The sequence below is a fragment of the Scaptodrosophila lebanonensis genome, unplaced genomic scaffold (genome assembly GCF_003285725.1).
Source record: "Scaptodrosophila lebanonensis strain 11010-0011.00,11010-0021.00 unplaced genomic scaffold, SlebRS2 tig00000320-arrow-arrow-pilon, whole genome shotgun sequence".
Classification (NCBI taxonomy): Eukaryota; Metazoa; Arthropoda; class Insecta; order Diptera; family Drosophilidae; genus Scaptodrosophila; species Scaptodrosophila lebanonensis.
The window spans coordinates 52501-80167 of NW_022060646.1; the positions used below are offsets into that span (position 1 = coordinate 52501).

General features: G+C 38.0%; 3 non-coding genes and 1 pseudogene across 3 annotated transcripts; all 4 read right to left on the minus strand.

Annotated features, from left to right (window-relative positions):
* Nucleotides 1-4394: 4394 nt before the first annotated feature.
* LOC115630104 lies at nt 4395-8405 on the minus strand. Its single transcript, XR_003996008.1, has one exon. It is a non-coding gene; the product is annotated as a large subunit ribosomal RNA (ribosomal RNA).
* A 494-nt stretch (nt 8406-8899) lies between these two features.
* On the minus strand, nt 8900-9078 carry LOC115630110. Its single transcript, XR_003996012.1, has one exon. It is a non-coding gene; the product is annotated as a 5.8S ribosomal RNA (ribosomal RNA).
* A 747-nt stretch (nt 9079-9825) lies between these two features.
* LOC115630099 lies at nt 9826-11826 on the minus strand. The gene has a single exon (XR_003996003.1). It is a non-coding gene; the product is annotated as a small subunit ribosomal RNA (ribosomal RNA).
* Nucleotides 11827-17700: 5874 nt separating this feature from the next.
* On the minus strand, nt 17701-27474 carry LOC115630107 (annotated as a pseudogene).
* Between the last annotated feature and the right edge of the window lie 193 nt (nt 27475-27667).

Below are 27667 nucleotides of genomic sequence, written 5' to 3' on the forward strand. Positions count from 1 at the left end.
TGTTTGGTTTTTCCTACTCCCAAATATCTTTTTCTGTATAGAGGGATTCTAACGACCAGTCGTAATGAACCATAAAAAGGAACAAACTGTCGATACGAAAGAACCATATACATAGTAAAAATTAACGATAGAAGTAAAATATTACAACTATCTTTATGTATATTACGCTACGAATATACAGGATTTATTTGAAATCATTGATTTCTCTTTGCCATATGAAGTAGTTTTGTGCCACTATTTCTTTATGTGACACCTTTTTTTCAAAATATACCACTAAATTATCAAGCCTTCTATTATAATAAAAAAAATATTTACTATAATAGAATCAAGCTTCTCCACTATATATTATTATACTGATGTGTCTATTTATTTATGTGTTGCTGCCATATTATAATTCGTCAACCGCATCTCTATAAGCACTATTATTTTAATGATGCCCCAGTTCATTAAATATTATATGAAGTAATTTTACTTCGTGCTGATGCTAACTCCATGAAGTAGTTTTGTGCCACTACTTCTTTATGTGACAACTTTTTTTCAAAATATACCACTAAATTATCAAGCCTTCTATTATAATAAAAAAATATTTACTATAATAGAATCAAGCTTCTCCACTATATATTATTATACTGATGTGTCTATTTATTTATATGTTGCTGCCATATTATAATTCGTCAACCGCATCTCTATAAGCACTATTATTTTAATGATGCCCCAGTTCATTAAATATTATATGAAGTAATTTTACTTCGTGCTGATGCTAACTCCATGAAGTAGTTTTGTGCCACTACTTCTATCTGCAGTAGCATTTTTTCAAAATGTACCACTAAATTCAACATGTATTTATGCACCTCCATAACCAAACATAAATACATTTATAGTGTGTTTATTACGAATAAACACACTATATTTATTTTAATACCTTGGGACACCATTTGTATATATGGGCTTACTTTAAATTCCACCAGACTTTAGTAAAACCCATATATATTATATGTATTTTATGCACCTCCAAACATAAATACATTTATAGTGTGTTTATTATGAATAAACACACTATATTTATTTTAATACCTTGGGACACCATTTTTATATATGGGCTTACTTTAAATTCAACCAGACTATAGTAAAACCCATATATATTCTATACTAAATGCATCTGCACTATTAATGCCGCCACTACATTAATTTATATGAAAAAGTAATTTTACTTCTTCGTGCAGAAGCACACTCCACAAGTATGTTTTGTGCCACTACTTCTATCTGCAGTAGCATTTTTTCAAAATGTACCACTAAATTCAACATGTATTTATGCACCTCCATAACCAAACATAAATACATTTATAGTGTGTTTATTACGAATAAACACACTATATTTATTTTAATACCTTGGGACACCATTTGTATATATGGGCTTACTTTAAATTCCACCAGACTTTAGTAAAACCCATATATATTATATGTATTTTATGCACCTCCAAACATAAATACATTTATAGTGTGTTTATTATGAATAAACACACTATATTTATTTTAATACCTTGGGACACCATTTTTATATATGGGCTTACTTTAAATTCAACCAGACTATAGTAAAACCCATATATATTCTATACTAAATGCATCTGCACTATTAATGCCGCCACTACATTAATTTATATGAAAAAGTAATTTTACTTCTTCGTGCAGAAGCACACTCCACAAGTATGTTTTGTGCCACTACTTCTATCTGCAGTAGCATTTTTTCAAAATGTACCACTAAATTCAACATGTATTTATGCACCTCCATAACCAAACATAAATACATTTATAGTGTGTTTATTACGAATAAACACACTATATTTATTTTAATACCTTGGGACACCATTTGTATATATGGGCTTACTTTAAATTCCACCAGACTTTAGTAAAACCCATATATATTATATGTATTTTATGCACCTCCAAACATAAATACATTTATAGTGTGTTTATTATGAATAAACACACTATATTTATTTTAATACCTTGGGACACCATTTTTATATATAGGCTTACTTTAAATTCAACCAGACTATAGTAAAACCCATATATATTCTATACTAAATGCATCTGCACTATTAATGCCGCCACTACATTAATTTATATGAAAAAGTAATTTTACTTCTTCGTGCAGAAGCACACTCCACAAGTATGTTTTGTGCCACTACTTCTATCTGCGGTAGCATTTTTTCAAAATGTACCACTAAATTCAACATGTATTTATGCACCTCCAAACCAAACATAAATACATTTATAGTGTGTTTATTTGGAATAAACACACTATATTTATTTTAACACATGGGTATCTTCATATATAGTGTGTTTATAATGAATAAACACACTATATTTTAATGCATAGGTTATTTCATATATAGTGTGTTTATTATGAATAAACACACTATATTTATTTTAATGCATGAGCTACTTCATATGTAGTGTGTTTATTTTGAATAAACACACTATATTTATTTTAACTATACAAATGCATGTTATTTTAGTAATACATTTCATATAAAATGCTACAGCATAAAGAAGTAGTGGCACAAAACACCTATATATACATGGTGTCTGTTGCTTGAACAAACACTTGTATATATTATGAAGGAAAATTTTTCTTCATGGTGCGAGAACACCACTGACTCTATAGGTGTTTTGTGCCACTATTTCTTTATGCGGTAGCATTTTATATAAAATATATGACTAAAATGACATTTACCTCTATAGGTTAAATACGTTTATAGTGTGTTTATTTGGAATAAACACACTGTATTTTAATGCATGGGTTACTTCATATATAGTGTGTTTATTATTAATAAACACACTATATTTATTTTAACACATGGGTTACTTCATATATAGTGTGTTTATAATGAATAAACACACTATATTTATTATAATACCATGTGATACATTTAAGAAACATTTGTATTCCTTAATAAATGCATACTTTGTATGTACATTTATATATATTTACACATGCCAATACTATAATATAGTAAAATTGGCGTGCGGGTGTGCTTGTTTGTAACATTTCTGATATACTATGTACACATTCCAAAGTGATACATAGAGTTATTATATACTTAAGACTTTTCGCATATGCTCAAGTCAAGGGCAAGTATATATTTACGCATGCCAATACTATAATATAGTAAAATTGGCGTGCGGGTGTGCTTGTTTGTAACATTTCTGATATACTATGTACACATTCCATAGTGATACATAGAGTTATTATATACTTAAGACTTTTCGCATATGCTCAAGTCAAGGGCAAGTATATATTTACACATGCCAATACTATAATATAGTAAAATTGGCGTGCGGGTGTGCTTGTTTGTAACATTTCTGATATACTACTATGTACACATTTCATAGTGATACATAGAGTTATTATATACTTAAGACTTTTCGCATATGCTCAAGTCAAGGGCAAGTATATATTTATGCATGCCAATACTATAATATAGTAAAATTGGCGTGCGGGTGTGCTTGTTTGTAACATTTCTGATATACTATGTACACATTCCATAGTGATACATAGAGTTATTATATATTTAAGACTTTTCGCATAAGCTCAAGTCAAGGGCAAGTATATATTTACACATGCCAATACTATAATATAGTAAAATTGGCGTGCGGGTGTGCTTGTTTGTAACATTTCTGATATACTATGTACACATTCCATAGTGATACATAGAGTTATTATATACTTAAGACTTTTCGCATATGCTCAAGTCAAGGGCAAGTATATATTTACACATGCCAATACTATAATATAGTAAAATTGGCGTGCGGGTGTGCTTGTTTGTAACATTTCTGATATACTTATGTACACATTTCATAGTGATACATATATACTTAAGACTTTTCGCATATGCTCCAAGGGGCAAGTATATATTGACTTGTATATATTATATATTTACACGAGCCAATACTATACTAGAATATAGTAATTGGCATGCGCGTTCTTGTTTATAACATTTCTGATACTCTATGTACACATTCCAAAGTGATATACATAGAGTTATTATATACTTAAGACTTTTCGCATGCTCAAAGAGACAAGTATATATTAATTTTATACATAGGGACACCATTATGTATAATATTTTGTAGTATATAGGTGGGTGGTTATAATATATATAGGTTAAATATATATAAAAAAAAAATAATAATAATTAATAATAATGGCAGGCCTTAATGAATACACACACCACCACCAACAGTGAGTGAAACACCGGCTACCATTATTGATGATTCTCGATTGACTCTATATATATATATATTATATATTATTATATATACTACATGCACAATGTACAAAACCATTGCGAAGTCGTATATTTTTATATATAAACATATTATATATATCGTCGAATCATCAAGCAAAGGATAAGCTTCAGTGGATCGCAGTATGGCAGCTGCTCAACCACTTACAACACCTTGCCCGTTACAAAAGTCGTTTACAATTGATTCTAGGCTTTGTCATTGTATTAAATAATGTTTTAATAAGTAACTAGCATTGGCACCAGGTGATCGAAGATCCTCCAAAGTTAACTATGTTACTCATAACATTGGCATCACATATTCATTGTCGTTTATAAATGCATATAAACTTTTAATGATTTAGAAGCCATACAATGCAAATTGCCCCATTTTTATCATTGCAGTCCAGCACGGATACGACCTTAGAGGCGTTCAGGCATAATCCAACGGACGTAGCGTCATACCACTGTTCGCTCGAACAAGTATTGTGCCATAGGTCCGTACCTGCGGTTCCTCTCGTACTACGCAGGAATGCTGTCGCAACAACGTTTTTGTCATTAGTAGGGTAAAACTAACCTGTCTCACGACGGTCTAAACCCAGCTCACGTTCCCTTGCATGGGTGAACAATCCAACGCTTGGTGAATTTTGCTTCACAATGATAGGAAGAGCCGACATCGAAGGATCAAAAAGCGACGTCGCTATGAACGCTTGGCCGCCACAAGCCAGTTATCCCTATGGTAACTTTTCTGACACCTCTTGTTAAAAACTCTTTAAACCAAAAGGATCGATAGGCCGAGCTTTTGCTGTCCCTGTGTGTACTGGACACCGAGATCAAGTCAGCTTTTGCCCTTTTGCTCTATGTGTGGTTTCTGTCCGCACTGAGCTGGCCTTGGGACACCTCCGTTATTATTTGAGAGATGTACCGCCCCAGTCAAACTCCCTACCTGGCAATGTCCTTGAATTGGATCATACCGGAGTAATTGGAGTTATACCAAATTCATAAATTGAAAATACACATAAATGCGCATCCTCTCATTATTAGAATTTGTTTGCAATTATATAACAAACTCATGATACTTTGATCAAGAAGCTTGCATCAAAACCCAATACCATAAGATATATAAAAATATATCCGTATAATGGCTAGGAAATGATACACGTTCCATTTAATCAAGTAAGTAAGGAAACAATAAGAGTAGTGGTATTTCATTGGCGATACTAAACCGAAATCTAATATCTCCCACTTATTCTACACCTCTTATGTCTCCTTACACTGCCAGATTAGAGTCAAGCTCAAAAGGGTCTTCTTTCCCCGCTAATTATTCCAAGCCCGTTCCCTTGGCTGTGGTTTCGCTAGATAGTAGATAGGGACAGTAGGAATCTCGTTAATCCATTCATGCGCGTCACTAATTAGATGACGAGGCATTTGGCTACCTTAAGAGAGTCATAGTTACTCCCGCCGTTGACCCGCGCTTACTTGAATTTCTTCACGTTGACATTCAGAGCACTGGGCAGAAATCACATTGTGTCAACACCCGCTAGGGCCATCACAATGCTTTGTTTTAATTAGACAGTCGGATTCCCCAAGTCCGTGCCAGTTCTGAATTGATTGTTAATTGATAATCGTTATAATTTAAAAGAGCTAAAACTGAAAGGTTTAACCCCTCCAGATTAGTATTCTTAAAAATTTTAGCAAGAAAGTTCCACAATTGGCTACGTAACTAACAATCCGGGGAACAAATGACGATCATTAAAAATAATCGAAATTCTATTTACCCAGAACGAGAACATAAACCATGTTATTGTTTCCCAATCAAGCCCGATTATCTCAATCTTCAGAGCCAATCCTTATCCCGAAGTTACGGATCTAATTTGCCGACTTCCCTTACCTACATTATTCCATCGACTAGAGACTCTTCACCTTGGAGACCAGCTGCGGATATTGGTACGGCCTGTTGAGAAGTTTGCGTGTCCCCACCATAAATTTTCAAGGTCCGAGGAGAAAATATCGACACAACAGTATATGTCATGCTCTTCTAGCCCATCTACCATATCTCTCTGCGAAAGACTTCCATGGTAGTACGGCTATAAAACAGAAAAGAAAACTCTTCCGATATCTCTCGACGGCTTCTTTATGGTCGTTCCTGTTGCCAGGATGAGCACAAGGCCCATATTTAATAACAAACGGATACTCAACAGGTTACGGAATTGGAACCGTATTCCCTTTCGTTCAAAATTATTCAAGTGTATCAATAATAATATGTATGTTGTGTATATATATATATATTTTTACTTGAAAATTTTCGGCTTTCGCCTTGAACTTAGGACCGACTAACTCGTGATCAACCACTGTTCACACGAAACCCTTCTCCACTTCAGTCCTCCAAGGTCTCATTCGATTATTTGCTACTACCACCAAGATCTGTACCAATGGCGGCTCCATGCAGGCTTACGCCAAACACTTCTACGCACACCATTGTACCTTCCTACTCACTAAAGTTTCAAAATTTATATTTTTATATAAATATGAATCATTTACTTTAGCGGTAATGTATAGGTATACAACTTAAGCGCCATCCATTTTAAGGGCTAGTTGCTTCGGCAGGTGAGTTGTTACACACTCCTTAGCGGATTACGACTTCCATGTCCACCGTCCTGCTGTTTTAAGCAACCAACGCCTTTCATGGTATCTGCATGAGTTGTTAATTTGGGCACCGTAACATTACGTTTGGTTCATCCCACAGCGCCAGTTCTGCTTACCAAAAGTGGCCCACTGGGCACATTATATCATAACCTTAAACTTCATTTCAAGAAAGTTAAGGTTCTTACCCATTTAAAGTTTGAGAATAGGTTAAGATCGTTTCGACCCTAAGGCCTCTAATCATTCGCTTTACCAGATAAGATTATTTTATGCAATATATAAATGCACCAGCTATCCTGAGGGAAACTTCGGAAGGAACCAGCTACTAGATGGTTCGATTGGTCTTTCGCCCCTATACTCAATTCTGACAATCGATTTGCACGTCAGAACTGTTTCGGTCTTCCATCAGGGTTTCCCCTGACTTCAACCTGATCAAGTATAGTTCACCATCTTTCGGGTCACAGCATATATGCTCAAGGTACGTTCCAGTTAGAGGTATAAATAATATAAATATTATTATACATAACTATATAGAGCGCCCCGGGATTGAATTAATAAACTATATAAAATAATTTAAAAACTAATCCCATTTGTATTGGTAGTCAAGTTAATTACGCCATTAGGTTTATAAAATAAATCCCAATGACTTGCATATATGTTAGACTCCTTGGTCCGTGTTTCAAGACGGGTCCCGAAGGTATCCTGAATCTTTCGCATTGTTAATCATACAAGTGCCTATAATAAATATAAATATCATAGATATAAATATCATTATATAATTTCGAAAAATTAACACACTGTATTTCATATCAATCTATCAGCACTTTATCAAATTTAATGACATTTATTCTATGTTATCAATGGGCAAGCCATAATAATTTGAATAAACTATAAGCCATATTTTATGATAAATTTTTGTATATGCTAATAGATTACAATGTCCTTATATGGGAAAAATGCACACTATTATTAATAATATTTATTAAATATTATAATTATAATGATGAATTTCCCATAATGGATATTCAGGTTCATCGGGCTTAACCTCTAAGCAGTTTCACGTACTATTTAACTCTCTATTCAGAGTTCTTTTCAACTTTCCCTCACGGTACTTGTTTACTATCGGTCTCATGGTTATATTTAGTTTTAGATGGAGTTTACCACCCACTTAGTGCTGCACTATCAAGCAACACGACTCTTTGGAAATCATCATCTAGTAATCATTAACGTTATACGGGCCTGGCACCCTCTATGGGTAAATGGCCTCATTTAAGAAGGACTTAAATCGTTAATTTCTCATACTAGAATATAGATGTTCCATACACTGCATCTCACATTTGCCATATAGACAAAGTGACTTAGTGCTGAACTGTTTTCTTTTCGCTCGCCGCTACTAAGAAAATCCTTGTTAGTTTCTTTTCCTCCCCTAATTAATATGCTTAAATTCAGGGGGTAGTCCCATATGAGTTGAGGTTGTATAAATATATTTTCATTTATTAGAAAAAAATATTTCTAATAATTTAATACATATATATATATATTTTATGTGAAATGAGAACACAACTACCCATTAAAATTCAATTAAAAGAAGAAAAAGTTCATAGTCCCAATCATTTTTATACTTTTTATATTCTTTTTATATTTATATTCGCACAACATTAATAAGAGGCAATTCTAGATAAAATGTATTTTATGCTAGACATTCCTCAGTATTAAATGAATTGTGTGAAAAAAAAGAAAGTATAAATTTTCTTCTTTTCATCACTCTCATATACAATTTTATATAGGAATATTATGTTTGTATATTTATGAGATGATGTGTGTGTTTCATTTCATATATATATTGTTGTATTATATGCTCTTAATATTATGAATATATGAATATATATATCCAATAATATACCATATGCTTTAAATATTTTGTATATTAAACAAAATATTTATTAAGCAACTTAATTAGCATAGTCTTACAACCCTCAACCATATGTAGTCCAAGCAGCACTTCAAAATTAATTAAAGTACATAACAGCATGGACTGCGATATGCGTTCAAAATGTCGATGTTCATGTGTCCTGCAGTTCACACGATGACGCACAGTTTGCTGCGTTCTTCATCGACCCATGAGCCGAGTGATCCACCGCTTAGAGTTTTATATTGATGTTTTTGTTTGTTTTTATATGTCATATATGATTTTATTGAAAGAAATTAAAAATACACCATTTTATTGGCATATATCAATTCCTTCAATAAATTGTATTTAGACCTAAATAAATGCTGCGTAATGACTTAGTTTAATATAATCAGTTTTTTGTAGCATATATAATTTTATATGTGTGGATTTGAATATTTTTCATCGATTATATTAAACATTAACCTGGGCATTTTCACACACACAAGTAGTATGTGAAAAATAGGTACAACATTGTTTAATTTAGGTGTTTATTATTGCATGTTTTTTCCATTGTATGCAACTTATAAATTAATAATGAAGCAATACAATTATTTAGCAATAATATATTTTAAATCAAAACATATATATATGTATTGATTTGATTTGATTGACCTTTCTATATAAATATGTTGCGTAAAGACTTAGTTTAATATAATCAGTTTTTTGTAGCATATATAATAATATGTGGATTATTTTCATCGATTATATTAAAGCATTAACCTGGGCATTCTCACACACGTCTGCGTGAAAAATAGGTACAACACTTATTTACTTTAGGTCATATATGTTGTGTGTAAAATTTTATATTTTACACATTTTTATATGTATATAGTGTATGTATGGCAATATATGTGTGTGTATATGGTAGTATTATATATATTTGGTATTATCAATATTTATTGAATAATACCTTTGTATCATTAATTTTGATATTAAATATCACAATAATGATCCTTCCGCAGGTTCACCTACGGAAACCTTGTTACGACTTTTACTTCCTCTAAATAATCAAGTTCGGTCAACTTTTGCGAAACAACCGTAACACACGAGGCGTCACAGTGATCACGTCCGGAGACCTCACTAAATAATTCAATCGGTAGTAGCGACGGGCGGTGTGTACAAAGGGCAGGGACGTAATCAATGCGAGTTAATGACTCACACTTACTGGGAATTCCAAGTTCATATGAACAGTTTCAGTTCACAATCCCAAGCATGAAAGTGGTTCAGCGGTTTACCCGGACCTCTCGGTCTAGGAAATACACGTTGATACTTTCATTGTAGCGCGCGTGCAGCCCAGGACATCTAAGGGCATCACAGACCTGTTATTGCTCAATCTCATTATTGCTAGACGCAATTTGTCCATTTAAGAAGCTAGTGTCCTTATAATGGGACAAACCAACAGGTACGGCTCCACTTATATAAACACATTCAATCATGATAAACATTTTACTATCCACCATGAATTGAAGGCTATATAAGCTTCAACACCATAATCCTGAAGATATCTATTTAATATATTTGAGTCTCGTTCGTTATCGGAATTAACCAGACAAATCACTCCACGAACTAAGAACGGCCATGCACCACCACCCATAGATTCGAGAAAGAGCTATCAATCTGTCTTACACGCTTATGTTCGGACCTGGTAAGTTTTCCCGTGTTGAGTCAAATTAAGCCGCAGGCTCCACTCCTGGTGGTGCCCTTCCGTCAATTCCTTTAAGTTTCAGCTTTGCAACCATACTTCCCCCGGAGCCCAAAAGCTTTGGTTTCCCGGGAAGCGACTGAGAGAGCCATAAAAGTAGCTACACCCAATTGCTAGCTGGCATCGTTTATGGTTAGAACTAGGGCGGTATCTGATCGCCTTCGAACCTCTAACTTTCGTTCTTGATTAATGAAAACATCTTTGGCAAATGCTTTCGCTTAAGTTAGTCTTACGACGGTCCAAGAATTTCACCTCTCGCGTCGTAATACTAATGCCCCCAAACTGCTTCTATTAATCATTACCTCTTGTTCTAAAAACCAATGAAAGTAGAACAGAGGTCTTATTTCATTATCCCATGCACAGAATATTCAGGCATTTGAAGCCTGCTTTAAGCACTCTAATTTGTTCAAAGTAATTGTACCGGCCCACAATAACACTCGATGAAGAGCACTAATGCAGGTTTTTAAATAGGAGGTATATATAAAAAAAATAACAAGTATCTTTATATATATATAAGAACTCCACCGGTAATACGCTTCCATACATAAAGGTATAGTACTAACTACAATTGTATGTTGTACTACCCGTATGAAGCACAAGTTCAACTACGAACGTTTTAACCGCAACAACTTTAATATACGCTATTGGAGCTGGAATTACCGCGGCTGCTGGCACCAGACTTGCCCTCCAATTGGTCCTTGTTAAAGGATTTAAAGTGTACTCATTCCAATTACAGGGCCTCGGATATGAGTCCTGTATTGTTATTTTTCGTCACTACCTCCCCGAGCTGGGAGTGGGTAATTTACGCGCCTGCTGCCTTCCTTAGATGTGGTAGCCGTTTCTCAGGCTCCCTCTCCGGAATCGAACCCTGATTCCCCGTTACCCGTTGCAACCATGGTAGTCCTAAATACTACCATCAAAAGTTGATAGGGCAGACATTTGAAAGATCTGTCGTCGGTACAAGACCATACGATCTGCATGTTATCTAGAGTTCAACCAATATAACGATCTTGCGACCGCTTGGTTTTTGTCTAATAAAAGCACACGTTCCAAAAGGTCCGTGTTTTAATTGCATGTATTAGCTCTAGAATTACCACAGTTATCCAAGTAACTGTTAACGATCAAAGGAACCATAACTGATATAATGAGCCTTTTGCGGTTTCACTGTTAATTCGTGTGTACTTAGACATGCATGGCTTAATCTTTGAGACAAGCATATAACTACTGGCAGGATCAACCAGAATAATGTTATTTTATATATAATTTGTGTTTTGCTTTTTAAGCTTTTGTTTGTTTGGGCGGAACAAAATCTTGTATATATATTATATATACTTTTTGTGTACTGTGTACATTTTTGCATAATAATGCTTTTTGCCAGGGCGGCGACGGGCGGATTTATTTGTACATATAGTAGTGTGTGTTTTTCTTCATTTGCTTTTGTATGGGCGGAAATATTTTGCATTATCAATATAATATATACTTCTTTTGTATGTATTGTGTGGCAACATTTTTTTTTATAAAATTGGCAATTTAATAATATATTTTTGAATAAAAATATAATATACATATAGATTTTTTTTGTCCAAATAAGTTCTATCCTTAACGTATATGGCCATCTTCTTATACGGCATTCATATTCGTCATTTTTATATTTAATAATATTATATAATGCTTTTTCATTTCAATAAACATATGTGTATCGGGTGTTTGGTCTCCATATATATTTTGGCATAATATTATTTTTGTTTGAATGTTTATATATTATTCCATTTTATTATAATATGCTTTTTATTACCAACGCTTTTTTAATAACACTTCGCTTATATATTTGTGTTATTTTATATATATTTAAGCATAATATTTTTATGCTTTTTATTTCAAGTAACATATATTTTATATGTTTTACTTGTATGTGTTGGTTATCCCCATTTTAAGTAAATTCATAAGCATTATTATTTTTCTTGGATATATATATATATTATTCATTTTTAATAATATGCCTTTGATGTTTGGTAACATGTATTTTATGTGTGTAGTAACATATTTTTATAAAGCATTAATATTATTAATGTAGGATATATAATGAACATTTATTTTTATAGACTAATCTATAATAATATGTAACATTTCGTTCAAAAATATTTTTATATTTTCACTTTCTGAAAATATTTGTGTGCTTGTAACATTTATTTAGTATGAATTAAATAAATTAATTCATTTTGAATATGAAATTTATAATTTCATATATTATGTGTGTGTGTTATTATATATAACTCTACCCATCTTCACTCGCGATGAGCTAGGGTAGGAGAAATATACATACAACACATATAACACACTATTTTTTGCGTACATATTAAAAATATATACACAAATAATGTGTCTTTTTGTTTGTTTGTTCATTTTGTTATTTAACGCTATTTTATATAGCGCAAATACTTTTTTTTTATTAATAAGTCATAACAAGTTATAACTATTAATTTTTCATTTTATATAATAGCCTCCCCAATAACTATATATAAAATTTTACACATGTATAAATACATGTGTACTGTGTTTCTGTCTTTGTACACTATATTAATTGTGTATAATTTTTATACACCTATAGTATATCAAAAACTCATTAAGAACATAGTTCTTAATGTATCACACCAGACTAATTAACGATATAGGGGCAACCAGGTCGGACTTGTTTGGTTTTTCCTACTCCCAAATATCTTTTTCTGTATAGAGGGATTCTAACGACCAGTCGTAATGAACCATAAAAAGGAACAAACTGTCGATACGAAAGAACCATATACATAGTAAAAATTAACGATAGAAGTAAAATATTACAACTATCTTTATGTATATTACGCTACGAATATACAGGATTTATTTGAAATCATTGATTTCTCTTTGCCATATGAAGTAGTTTTGTGCCACTATTTCTTTATGTGACACCTTTTTTTCAAAATATACCACTAAATTATCAAGCCTTCTATTATAATAAAAAAAATATTTACTATAATAGAATCAAGCTTCTCCACTATATATTATTATACTGATGTGTCTATTTATTTATGTGTTGCTGCCATATTATAATTCGTCAACCGCATCTCTATAAGCACTATTATTTTAATGATGCCCCAGTTCATTAAATATTATATGAAGTAATTTTACTTCGTGCTGATGCTAACTCCATGAAGTAGTTTTGTGCCACTACTTCTTTATGTGACACCTTTTTTTCAAAATATACCACTAAATTATCAAGCCTTCTATTATAATAAAAAAATATTTACTATAATAGAATCAAGCTTCTCCACTATATATTATTATACTGATGTGTCTATTTATTTATATGTTGCTGCCATATTATAATTCGTCAACCGCATCTCTATAAGCACTATTATTTTAATGATGCCCCAGTTCATTAAATATTATATGAAGTAATTTTACTTCGTGCTGATGCTAACTCCATGAAGTAGTTTTGTGCCACTACTTCTATCTGCAGTAGCATTTTTTCAAAATGTACCACTAAATTCAACATGTATTTATGCACCTCCATAACCAAACATAAATACATTTATAGTGTGTTTATTACGAATAAACACACTATATTTATTTTAATACCTTGGGACACCATTTGTATATATGGGCTTACTTTAAATTCCACCAGACTTTAGTAAAACCCATATATATTATATGTATTTTATGCACCTCCAAACATAAATACATTTATAGTGTGTTTATTATGAATAAACACACTATATTTATTTTAATACCTTGGGACACCATTTTTATATATGGGCTTACTTTAAATTCAACCAGACTATAGTAAAACCCATATATATTCTATACTAAATGCATCTGCACTATTAATGCCGCCACTACATTAATTTATATGAAAAAGTAATTTTACTTCTTCGTGCAGAAGCACACTCCACAAGTATGTTTTGTGCCACTACTTCTATCTGCAGTAGCATTTTTTCAAAATGTACCACTAAATTCAACATGTATTTATGCACCTCCATAACCAAACATAAATACATTTATAGTGTGTTTATTACGAATAAACACACTATATTTATTTTAATACCTTGGGACACCATTTGTATATATGGGCTTACTTTAAATTCCACCAGACTTTAGTAAAACCCATATATATTATATGTATTTTATGCACCTCCAAACATAAATACATTTATAGTGTGTTTATTATGAATAAACACACTATATTTATTTTAATACCTTGGGACACCATTTTTATATATGGGCTTACTTTAAATTCAACCAGACTATAGTAAAACCCATATATATTCTATACTAAATGCATCTGCACTATTAATGCCGCCACTACATTAATTTATATGAAAAAGTAATTTTACTTCTTCGTGCAGAAGCACACTCCACAAGTATGTTTTGTGCCACTACTTCTATCTGCAGTAGCATTTTTTCAAAATGTACCACTAAATTCAACATGTATTTATGCACCTCCATAACCAAACATAAATACATTTATAGTGTGTTTATTACGAATAAACACACTATATTTATTTTAATACCTTGGGACACCATTTGTATATATGGGCTTACTTTAAATTCCACCAGACTTTAGTAAAACCCATATATATTATATGTATTTTATGCACCTCCAAACATAAATACATTTATAGTGTGTTTATTATGAATAAACACACTATATTTATTTTAATACCTTGGGACACCATTTTTATATATGGGCTTACTTTAAATTCAACCAGACTATAGTAAAACCCATATATATTCTATACTAAATGCATCTGCACTATTAATGCCGCCACTACATTAATTTATATGAAAAAGTAATTTTACTTCTTCGTGCAGAAGCACACTCCACAAGTATGTTTTGTGCCACTACTTCTATCTGCGGTAGCATTTTTTCAAAATGTACCACTAAATTCAACATGTATTTATGCACCTCCAAACCAAACATAAATACATTTATAGTGTGTTTATTTGGAATAAACACACTATATTTATTTTAACACATGGGTTACTTCATATATAGTGTGTTTATAATGAATAAACACACTATATTTTAATGCATAGGTTATTTCATATATAGTGTGTTTATTATGAATAAACACACTATATTTATTTTAATGCATGAGCTACTTCATATGTAGTGTGTTTATTTTGAATAAACACACTATATTTATTTTAACTATACAAATGCATGTTATTTTAGTAATACATTTCATATAAAATGCTACAGCATAAAGAAGTAGTGGCACAAAACACCTATATATACATGGTGTCTGTTGCTTGAACAAACACTTGTATATATTATGAAGGAAAATTTTTCTTCATGGTGCGAGAACACCACTGACTCTATAGGTGTTTTGTGCCACTATTTCTTTATGCGGTAGCATTTTATATAAAATATATGACTAAAATGACATTTACCTCTATAGGTTAAATACGTTTATAGTGTGTTTATTTGGAATAAACACACTGTATTTTAATGCATGGGTTACTTCATATATAGTGTGTTTATTATTAATAAACACACAATATTTATTTTAACACATGGGTTACTTCATATATAGTGTGTTTATAATGAATAAACACACTATATTTATTATAATACCTTGGGACACCATTTGTATATATGGGCTTACTTTAAATTCCACCAGACTTTAGTAAAACCCATATATATTATATGTATTTATGCACCTCCAAACCAAACATAAATACACTTATAGTGTGTTTATTATGAATAAACACACTATATTTATTATAATACCTTGGGACACCATTTGTATATATGGGCTTACTTTAAATTCCACCAGACTTTAGTAAGAAACATTTGTATTCCTTAATAAATGCATACTTTGTATGTACATTTATATATATTTACACGCCAATACTATAGAATATAGTAATTGGCATGCGGGTTCTTGTTTATAACATTTCTGATACTCTATGTACACACATTCCAAAGTGATACATAGCGTTATTATATACTTAAGACTTTTCGCATATGCTCAAGTCAAGGGCAAGTATATATTTATGCATGCCAATACTATAATATAGTAAAATTGGCGTGCGGGTGTGCTTGTTTGTAACATTTCTGATATACTATGTACACATTCCATAGTGATACATAGAGTTATTATATATTTAAGACTTTTCGCATAAGCTCAAGTCAAGGGCAAGTATATATTTACACATGCCAATACTATAATATAGTAAAATTGGCGTGCGGGTGTGCTTGTTTGTAACATTTCTGATATACTATGTACACATTCCATAGTGATACATAGAGTTATTATATATTTAAGACTTTTCGCATATGCTCAAGTCAAGGGCAAGTATATATTTATGCATGCCAATACTATAATATAGTAAAATTGGCGTGCGGGTGTGCTTGTTTGTAACATTTCTGATATACTATGTACACATTCCATAGTGATACATAGAGTTATTATATACTTAAGACTTTTCGCATAAGCTCAAGTCAAGGGCAAGTATATATTTACACATGCCAATACTATAATATAGTAAAATTGGCGTGCGGGTGTGCTTGTTTGTAACATTTCTGATATACTTATGTACACATTTCATAGTGATACATATATACTTAAGACTTTTCGCATATGCTCCAAGGGGCAAGTATATATTGACTTGTATATATTATATATTTACACGAGCCAATACTATACTAGAATATAGTAATTGGCATGCGCGTTCTTGTTTATAACATTTCTGATACTCTATGTACACATTCCAAAGTGATATACATAGAGTTATTATATACTTAAGATTTTTCGCATGCTCAAAGAGACAAGTATATATTAATTTTATACATAGGGACACCATTATGTATATTATTTTGTAGTATATAGGTGGGTGGTTATAATATATATAGGTTAAATATATATAAAAAAAAAAATAATAATAATTAATAATAATGGCAGGCCTTAATGAATACACACACCACCACCAACAGTGAGTGAAACACCGGCTACCATTATTGATGATTCTCGATTGACTCTATATATATATATTATATATTATTATATATACTACATGCACAATGTACAAAACCATTGCGAAGTCGTATATTTTTATATATAAACATATTATATATATCGTCGAATCATCAAGCAAAGGATAAGCTTCAGTGGATCGCAGTATGGCAGCTGCTCAACCACTTACAACACCTTGCCCGTTACAAAAGTCGTTTACAATTGATTCTAGGCTTTGTCATTGTATTAAATAATGTTTTAATAAGTAACTAGCATTGGCACCAGGTGATCGAAGATCCTCCAAAGTTAACTATGTTACTCATAACATTGGCATCACATATTCATTGTCGTTTATAAATGCATATAAACTTTTAATGATTTAGAAGCCATACAATGCAAATTGCCCCATTTTTATCATTGCAGTCCAGCACGGATACGACCTTAGAGGCGTTCAGGCATAATCCAACGGACGTAGCGTCATACCACTGTTCGCTCGAACAAGTATTGTGCCATAGGTCCGTACCTGCGGTTCCTCTCGTACTACGCAGGAATGCTGTCGCAACAACGTTTTTGTCATTAGTAGGGTAAAACTAACCTGTCTCACGACGGTCTAAACCCAGCTCACGTTCCCTTGCATGGGTGAACAATCCAACGCTTGGTGAATTTTGCTTCACAATGATAGGAAGAGCCGACATCGAAGGATCAAAAAGCGACGTCGCTATGAACGCTTGGCCGCCACAAGCCAGTTATCCCTATGGTAACTTTTCTGACACCTCTTGTTAAAAACTCTTTAAACCAAAAGGATCGATAGGCCGAGCTTTTGCTGTCCCTGTGTGTACTGGACACCGAGATCAAGTCAGCTTTTGCCCTTTTGCTCTATGTGTGGTTTCTGTCCGCACTGAGCTGGCCTTGGGACACCTCCGTTATTATTTGAGAGATGTACCGCCCCAGTCAAACTCCCTACCTGGCAATGTCCTTGAATTGGATCATACCGGAGTAATTGGAGTTATACCAAATTCATAAATTGAAAATACACATAAATGCGCATCCTCTCATTATTAGAATTTGTTTGCAATTATATAACAAACTCATGATACTTTGATCAAGAAGCTTGCATCAAAACCCAATACCATAAGATATATAAAAATATATCCGTATAATGGCTAGGAAATGATACACGTTCCATTTAATCAAGTAAGTAAGGAAACAATAAGAGTAGTGGTATTTCATTGGCGATACTAAACCGAAATCTAATATCTCCCACTTATTCTACACCTCTTATGTCTCCTTACACTGCCAGATTAGAGTCAAGCTCAAAAGGGTCTTCTTTCCCCGCTAATTATTCCAAGCCCGTTCCCTTGGCTGTGGTTTCGCTAGATAGTAGATAGGGACATTCGTCACGGATCTCTCCGGGATTTGTTTTATGTGGCGTGTACCACTACAAAGGGTTTACTACCACAACACTCAAGTCAGACAAGTGTGCATACACACTGCATTCACAGTGTGTATGTACACAAGACCGACTACAGTGCACGGGTTTTGGTACGATGCGCCAAACCAGTCGCCCCAGCTAACAACCACCAGCAAATACAGTGGGAGCTTCGCCAGTACCAATTCGGGATATATGCTTGTCGGGCATATATCCCCCTCTTGGATGGGAGGCGAAGTGCATCTAAACACCTCTGCTGCTCTCAGGGTCGCAGCGCCCGGTTGGAAAACGCAACTCCACGCCGAATAAAGGCCGAAGCCAATACTCTACCCGCGATGTAGGTGACAACCACAGCCACTACGATACTCCCACAAGGGGGCCTACCTCAATGGGGAGCCCTTGGAGAACTCCCCAACCCGTAGTACCGAAACTTCAACTCATACCGCCCTGAACAGCGGCATGAGTAGGACTCGGTGAGCCCTGGCCCTTTTGCCCGACAGCACGGATGGGTTAACCAGCTTTTTGCCACATCAGTCGCCTCATACGACAAGCCGTGACCGCTGAGATGGTATTCTAAGCCCCGCCATCACACGGGGGAGGTGCCAGTTTTGGCTGATTTTAGCCCGGGACTGGCAGCCCAATGTTCACCGGCTGTTCATCACGTTGCCGACGCCGTGCGAACACAGCGTCAGCGAACGCCTCCAACCTCTGCATCCTCTCTGGCGTCTCCGTCACACCAGACACCCTCCAGATGCCGCTCCTCAACTCGATCCCAAGTCCTGCGAGGTCACGAAGATCCGCGTACAGCGGGCATACACACAAGATGTGCAGCCAATCCTCCTCCTCAGCGCCGCATGAGCATGCAGGCGCGTCGGCGATGCCTCTCCTGTGCAGAAACTCGTTCATCGAGCCATGTCCCGTCATCAGGAATCCAGCACGCAGGCTGAACCTGAAGCTCCTGCGACTGTAGACGAAGCCTGCGTCTGGGAAAAAACGATGGGTCGTGCGCCCGCACTCACCGTCGTCATCCCATCGGAGCTGCCACTCACGTAGCAGGCATTCGTCTAGCAGCGCCTTCCTCTGCCTCTTATCCACGTCCGCCAAGTCCTGGCCGTGCAGCCACTCTCCCTCCTCCAGCGGGTAGCCCTTGCGCAGTTTGAACATGATTGCCAATTGCTTGGCAACCAAGTCAAACGGTGCGGCTCCTGCCAGCACCTGTAGCGCGACCGTCGAGACTGTGCGACACACTGGCAGTGTTGCCAGTAGTGTCACTCTCTGGCAGGACATGAGGCGCCTCTTGGGCGCAACCTGCCCTGCCTGTCGGTACCATACCGACGCACCAAACAGTGCGCACGGTATCATCAGGCCCGCATATATGGTTCCTCTTGGCCTCCGGACTGAGTCCCCAGTCCACGCGCAGCACTCGCGCCAGTCTTCCCGCGACGCCCAGCATCTTCCCGCGTAGGGACACTATGTGCGGCATAAAGCTCATCCGCTCGCCGACCATAATGCCCAGGTACTTTGTGCAGGGCACGTACGGCAGAGCCATCCCCCGGTAACGTACCCAGGGAGGTCTGCTGTGTGCCAAAGTACCTTTCAGCAGCATGATGTGTGTCTTAGTGGTGGATACCGAAACGCCTGCTTCGGCACCCCACTCTCCGACGATGCTCATCAGCCGCTCGCTCTCCTCTTCCAACGCACGTCTCGCGTTCGCCTCCACGAGGATGAGCAGGTCATCAGCATAAGCGCTGAAGGTGCACTCCTGCTCCAGCCTCCTCAGCAACACGTCAATAGCCAAATTCCAAATATATGGACCGCTAATGGACCCCTGTGGGCAACCTCGAGTTACCGACACAGTCTCCTCTCCGCAATTGCTCAGCATGGACGCGCTCCTGCCAGAAAAATAGCTCTGCCACAAGCTAATTTCTCGGCATCCCGCGTCGTCCAATCGGCGCATTACGTAACTCCACTCCAAGTGGTCGAAGGCTCCTTTGAAGTCCACGAATAATCCAAGCACGTATCGGGCCGGGCTGGCCGCGACCGTGCTTGTCACGTGCCTCCACGCGTCCTCCACGCAGCGTCCAGGTTTGAAGCCGAATTGCCATCTGCAGCCTTCCGGCACTGCCTCCTTGAGACGGTCCACCATGATCGCCTCCAGCACTTTACCGAACACCGGCAGCAAGCAGATACCTCGATAGGAAGCAGGATCGTTCCTGTTCCCATCAGGCCCTTTGAGCAAAGCGACCACACGTGGCCGCTTCCACTCTTCCGGGAAGTATCCACTTGCTAAACAGCGGGAATACAACGCTGCCAAGTGCTGGGGGATAGCTCTCCAGACCGCCTTTGCAACCGCTCCAGTGATCCCATCCAATCCTGGCGATCGCCTGCTCCTCAACCGTGCAATACATGCAGACACCTCCGAAACCTCGAGAGCTGGAGGGGCAACTTCGGCAATGGCTATGGGAGCTCTGGACTCCGCAACTGGGAAAAAGTTGCGGAGGAGCACTCGCGCACAGTCGTTCCACGAAACGACTGTCTCGCCATTGGCCCGAAGCGACCCTATCTCGGCGTTTCCTCTGCGTCTGTTATTGCAGATCCGGTATACATGGCCCCACGGGTCGTCTCTGTGCTCCTGCACAAAACGCCGCCAGTCGTCCTCCTTCGCCTTCAGTATTTGCTTCTTGTACTGAGCCAAGGCAATCCTCAGCTCAGTAGCAAGAAGCCGCTCGTCATCGGTGTGATGACGACGCGCATACTGCCTTCGGCGTCGCACTCTCCTCACCCGTCGGCGCATGTCGTCCAACTCAGCCGTCCACCAGTTCACTCTCCGAACTGTACTCGTCTCACGGCGTCCTATCGCCCTGTCGCACGCATGGTGTACGACAGACCGTAGGGCCGCTACCTGCTCGTCCATCGGTGCATCCGCCGAAATCGCCTCCGCTCCTCCGATGACCTCCTCATCGAACAATCGCCAACGCGCTCTCGCGAGATTCCAGGACGGCACAGGAGTATTGGTACTCTCAACTGCGTTCTGGGGTCCAGGTGTCACCACAACAGAGATTCTGTTGTGGTCACTCAGGACCCACTCGTCCACTCTCCATTGGTATGCAGCCCATACCAATGCTGCGTCGTTGGCGATTGTGACGTCAATGTCACTCCTCCCGTTCGGTCCATCGAAGGTGAATACCTCGCTATATTCATTTAGCGCTCCAGCACTACTCCCCGTGATCCACTCGGCCAGCAGCTCACCCCGCTGTTGGTTTAAATGTCCCTGATTCGCATCAGAGACTTTGCTAAACCACAGGGGGGATACTGCGTTCGCGTCGAGTCCGAGGATGGCAGGCGTGTTGCTAGCGCGCAACAACACTGCATCCAAGTAGCCTAGATACGGCTCAATCTCGGCTCCAAATTGGCAGTATACGGAGGACAGGTAGGCTGTGCCAAAGCCACCCGTCACTCTCACGCATACCCCAAGGTCCGTTGTGAGGTCCTCCATTTGGACGCACACGACATCAGGGTCATCCACAATGATGGCCGCCTTCTTCCTCCTGTCAGTGTAGACTCGCATACTGGATGGCAGTCCAGTAACGCGATCCAAGTGGGGGCTAACATAAGGTTCCTGGATCAGAGCGAAGGTGTATCCAGAATTCCTTATCCTAACCCCACACTCTATTGTTGCGTCGCTGCATCTCCCACAATTCGCTTGGATGAATCTAAACATGATTAATGTCTAGCTTGCACCCTCGCTATCACCGCTGCATATATCGGACATGCCTCCGAGAGCGTGCGATGCCCCGAAGGATGCCCTTTCATGCGGCAGTTGCGGCAGTCCGCCGGCTTGTTGCATTTGGCCGCAATGTGTCCGGTCTCCCCACATTGACGACACGCCGTGGTTGCGTTGCACTCCGCCACCTTGTGGTTAAATGACATGCACCTGTGGCATGCATACGTGCGAACCAGCTTCCTGCATCTGAAGGAATGGCAGCTCACGAAGATTCTGCCGGCTTTCTCCAGGATGGTTGCTGCTGCCTCATCCACGTCGAGCGTCAGATTGATCCTGCCACCGTCCGTGACAGACCACCTCTTGGTCTCCAACCTGACCGCCTCCTTATATTTCTCCGAGGTCATCTCCTCCTTGAAATTAAGGGCGTACGCCTCCTCCAGGAACTGCTCCGGCGAAACCTCCGTGTCAACGTCATATACGATGACTTTTTGGCGCAGTCCTCTGTTCGGCTGGACGACCAGTCCGGCCTCCTTAAACTTTTGGCTGCTCAAAAGGCTCTTCATGTCGCCTTCGGACATCATTCGCAGCACTGTTTCCCCTCGCTTCGTTTGGTGGATGCCATGAACCCGGTAGTTCGTGCCTGGCATCACCTCCTTCTTCATGATTTGCACCACCTGCTCGCTCGTGACCGTCGGGTCTTGACTGGCCAGCACTGCTGAGTATGTTTCAGCAGGCTTCTTGGGGCGCGGCAGGGCTGTGGACACAGCCTTGGTGGCAGCAGTGGACGTCTTTGGCACCGTTGGCACCGTTGGCAGCGTGGTGGGGGGCACCGCTTGCGAGCTCTTGGTGGCTCCGACTCTACACTCCAGCTGGCTCACTCGCAGCATGAGAGCCGTGATCAGGTCTTCATATTTGGCGGTCGCATCCGCAACGGCCTTCGACTGCGCTGGCTTCATCTGCGCCTCCAGTAGGGCATCCCTTGCCATTTTCTTAATGGCTGACAGCTCTGCCATAACGGCAGAGGTGCCACTAGCCACGATACTCACTGCTGAGCATCGTGGTACAGCGGGAGCAGCAGGGGGGACGTCAGCGCTCGCAGCAGCGGCTGCATACGTCGCAGCAGCGCATGGCGGCAGAATGGCTCCGGCAGCGGGCAGCGCCCTCTCTGCGACTGCGGCATACGACCTCGCGACGGTGGTCGGTGCCAGCGGCTTCTTAAATACAGCCTCCGTTTTGGGCTTCGCGACGGCGGCGTCGGCTATAGTAGCCGGTTTCGCGGCGGCAGCGGTGGCGGCAGCGGCGTCAGTGGCCGGCTTCGCGGTAACTCCCTCGGCATTGGTGCCGGCGGCTTTGTCGGCAGCGAGCGACGCGGTACTTATCGCGACGGCGCTGTCGGCGGCGACAGCGTTGGCAGCAGAGTTGGCGGCAGAATTGGCGGCGGCGACGTCGGCAACCCATTGCGACGCAGTTGCTCCGTCATCCAAGTCAGGGGACGAGGAGGAGGAGGCTGCTACACCTGCCTTCTCCCTAATCCTCTTCTTGGTAGGCGAAACATCCTCTGCCTCGCAATCCGCTGGCGACGCCGTGTTCAGCCCTCTGTCGCCACCCTTTCGCGTTTTGGACCGCTCGCGAGTGGCTTTACCACCACCTCGATTGTTGTCCCGCTCGTGGAGATGGTCATCGGCCATCTCCACGTCATTACAACTGTTGTTGTTGTTGCTGCACCGGCTATTAGACCGGGTTCGCACCATGTTGGTGCTCTCAGTTTTTCTTTCCGCGAGTGCACTTACACGTATACGCACACTATTGCAGTCTCTTATCTGCTTGTTCTATTTTTAGAACGCTGTTTGTCATAAACAAGTAAACAACTTGTTTACTTGTCGCTGATTGGTCACTTGGCACTTGCTGATAAGCAAACTCACTTTCAAAAAATATGATGCGCGCACCGAAATCACACGTCCGCTCGCGACGACCGTCTAAAGCAAACTGAGTAGATAGGGACAGTAGGAATCTCGTTAATCCATTCATGCGCGTCACTAATTAGATGACGAGGCATTTGGCTACCTTAAGAGAGTCATAGTTACTCCCGCCGTTGACCCGCGCTTACTTGAATTTCTTCACGTTGACATTCAGAGCACTGGGCAGAAATCACATTGTGTCAACACCCGCTAGGGCCATCACAATGCTTTGTTTTAATTAGACAGTCGGATTCCCCAAGTCCGTGCCAGTTCTGAATTGATTGTTAATTGATAATCGTTATAATTTAAAAGAGCTAAAACTGAAAGGTTTAACCCCTCCAGATTAGTATTCTTAAAAATTTTAGCAAGAAAGTTCCACAATTGGCTACGTAACTAACAATCCGGGGAACAAATGACGATCATTAAAAATAATCGAAATTCTATTTACCCAGAACGAGAACATAAACCATGTTATTGTTTCCCAATCAAGCCCGATTATCTCAATCTTCAGAGCCAATCCTTATCCCGAAGTTACGGATCTAATTTGCCGACTTCCCTTACCTACATTATTCCATCGACTAGAGACTCTTCACCTTGGAGACCAGCTGCGGATATTGGTACGGCCTGTTGAGAAGTTTGCGTGTCCCCACCATAAATTTTCAAGGTCCGAGGAGAAAATATCGACACAACAGTATATGTCATGCTCTTCTAGCCCATCTACCATATCTCTCTGCGAAAGACTTCCATGGTAGTACGGCTATAAAACAGAAAAGAAAACTCTTCCGATATCTCTCGACGGCTTCTTTATGGTCGTTCCTGTTGCCAGGATGAGCACAAGGCCCATATTTAATAACAAACGGATACTCAACAGGTTACGGAATTGGAACCGTATTCCCTTTCGTTCAAAATTATTCAAGTGTATCAATAATAATATGTATGTTGTGTATATATATATATATTTTTACTTGAAAATTTTCGGCTTTCGCCTTGAACTTAGGACCGACTAACTCGTGATCAACCACTGTTCACACGAAACCCTTCTCCACTTCAGTCCTCCAAGGTCTCATTCGATTATTTGCTACTACCACCAAGATCTGTACCAATGGCGGCTCCATGCAGGCTTACGCCAAACACTTCTACGCACACCATTGTACCTTCCTACTCACTAAAGTTTCAAAATTTATATTTTTATATAAATATGAATCATTTACTTTAGCGGTAATGTATAGGTATACAACTTAAGCGCCATCCATTTTAAGGGCTAGTTGCTTCGGCAGGTGAGTTGTTACACACTCCTTAGCGGATTACGACTTCCATGTCCACCGTCCTGCTGTTTTAAGCAACCAACGCCTTTCATGGTATCTGCATGAGTTGTTAATTTGGGCACCGTAACATTACGTTTGGTTCATCCCACAGCGCCAGTTCTGCTTACCAAAAGTGGCCCACTGGGCACATTATATCATAACCTTAAACTTCATTTCAAGAAAGTTAAGGTTCTTACCCATTTAAAGTTTGAGAATAGGTTAAGATCGTTTCGACCCTAAGGCCTCTAATCATTCGCTTTACCAGATAAGATTATTTTATGCAATATATAAATGCACCAGCTATCCTGAGGGAAACTTCGGAAGGAACCAGCTACTAGATGGTTCGATTGGTCTTTCGCCCCTATACTCAATTCTGACAATCGATTTGCACGTCAGAACTGTTTCGGTCTTCCATCAGGGTTTCCCCTGACTTCAACCTGATCAAGTATAGTTCACCATCTTTCGGGTCACAGCATATATGCTCAAGGTACGTTCCAGTTAGAGGTATAAATAATATAAATATTATTATACATAACTATATAGAGCGCCCCGGGATTGAATTAATAAACTATATAAAATAATTTAAAAACTAATCCCATTTGTATTGGTAGTCAAGTTAATTACGCCATTAGGTTTATAAAATAAATCCCAATGACTTGCATATATGTTAGACTCCTTGGTCCGTGTTTCAAGACGGGTCCCGAAGGTATCCTGAATCTTTCGCATTGTTAATCATACAAGTGCCTATAATAAATATAAATATCATAGATATAAATATCATTATATAATTTCGAAAAATTAACACACTGTATTTCATATCAATCTATCAGCACTTTATCAAATTTAATGACATTTATTCTATGTTATCAATGGGCAAGCCATAATAATTTGAATAAACTATAAGCCATATTTTATGATAAATTTTTGTATATGCTAATAGATTACAATGTCCTTATATGGGAAAAATGCACACTATTATTAATAATATTTATTAAATATTATAATTATAATGATGAATTTCCCATAATGGATATTCAGGTTCATCGGGCTTAACCTCTAAGCAGTTTCACGTACTATTTAACTCTCTATTCAGAGTTCTTTTCAACTTTCCCTCACGGTACTTGTTTACTATCGGTCTCATGGTTATATTTAGTTTTAGATGGAGTTTACCACCCACTTAGTGCTGCACTATCAAGCAACACGACTCTTTGGAAATCATCATCTAGTAATCATTAACGTTATACGGGCCTGGCACCCTCTATGGGTAAATGGCCTCATTTAAGAAGGACTTAAATCGTTAATTTCTCATACTAGAATATAGATGTTCCATACACTGCATCTCACATTTGCCATATAGACAAAGTGACTTAGTGCTGAACTGTTTTCTTTTCGCTCGCCGCTACTAAGAAAATCCTTGTTAGTTTCTTTTCCTCCCCTAATTAATATGCTTAAATTCAGGGGGTAGTCCCATATGAGTTGAGGTTGTATAAATATAAATATATTTTCATTTATTAGAAATGTGTTAAAATTTCTAATATATTTAATACATATGTATATATATTTTATGTGAAATGAGAACACAACTACCCATTAAAATTCATTTAAAAGAAGAAAAAGTTCATAGTCCCAATCATTTTTATACTTTTTATATTCTTTTTATATTTATATTCGCACAACA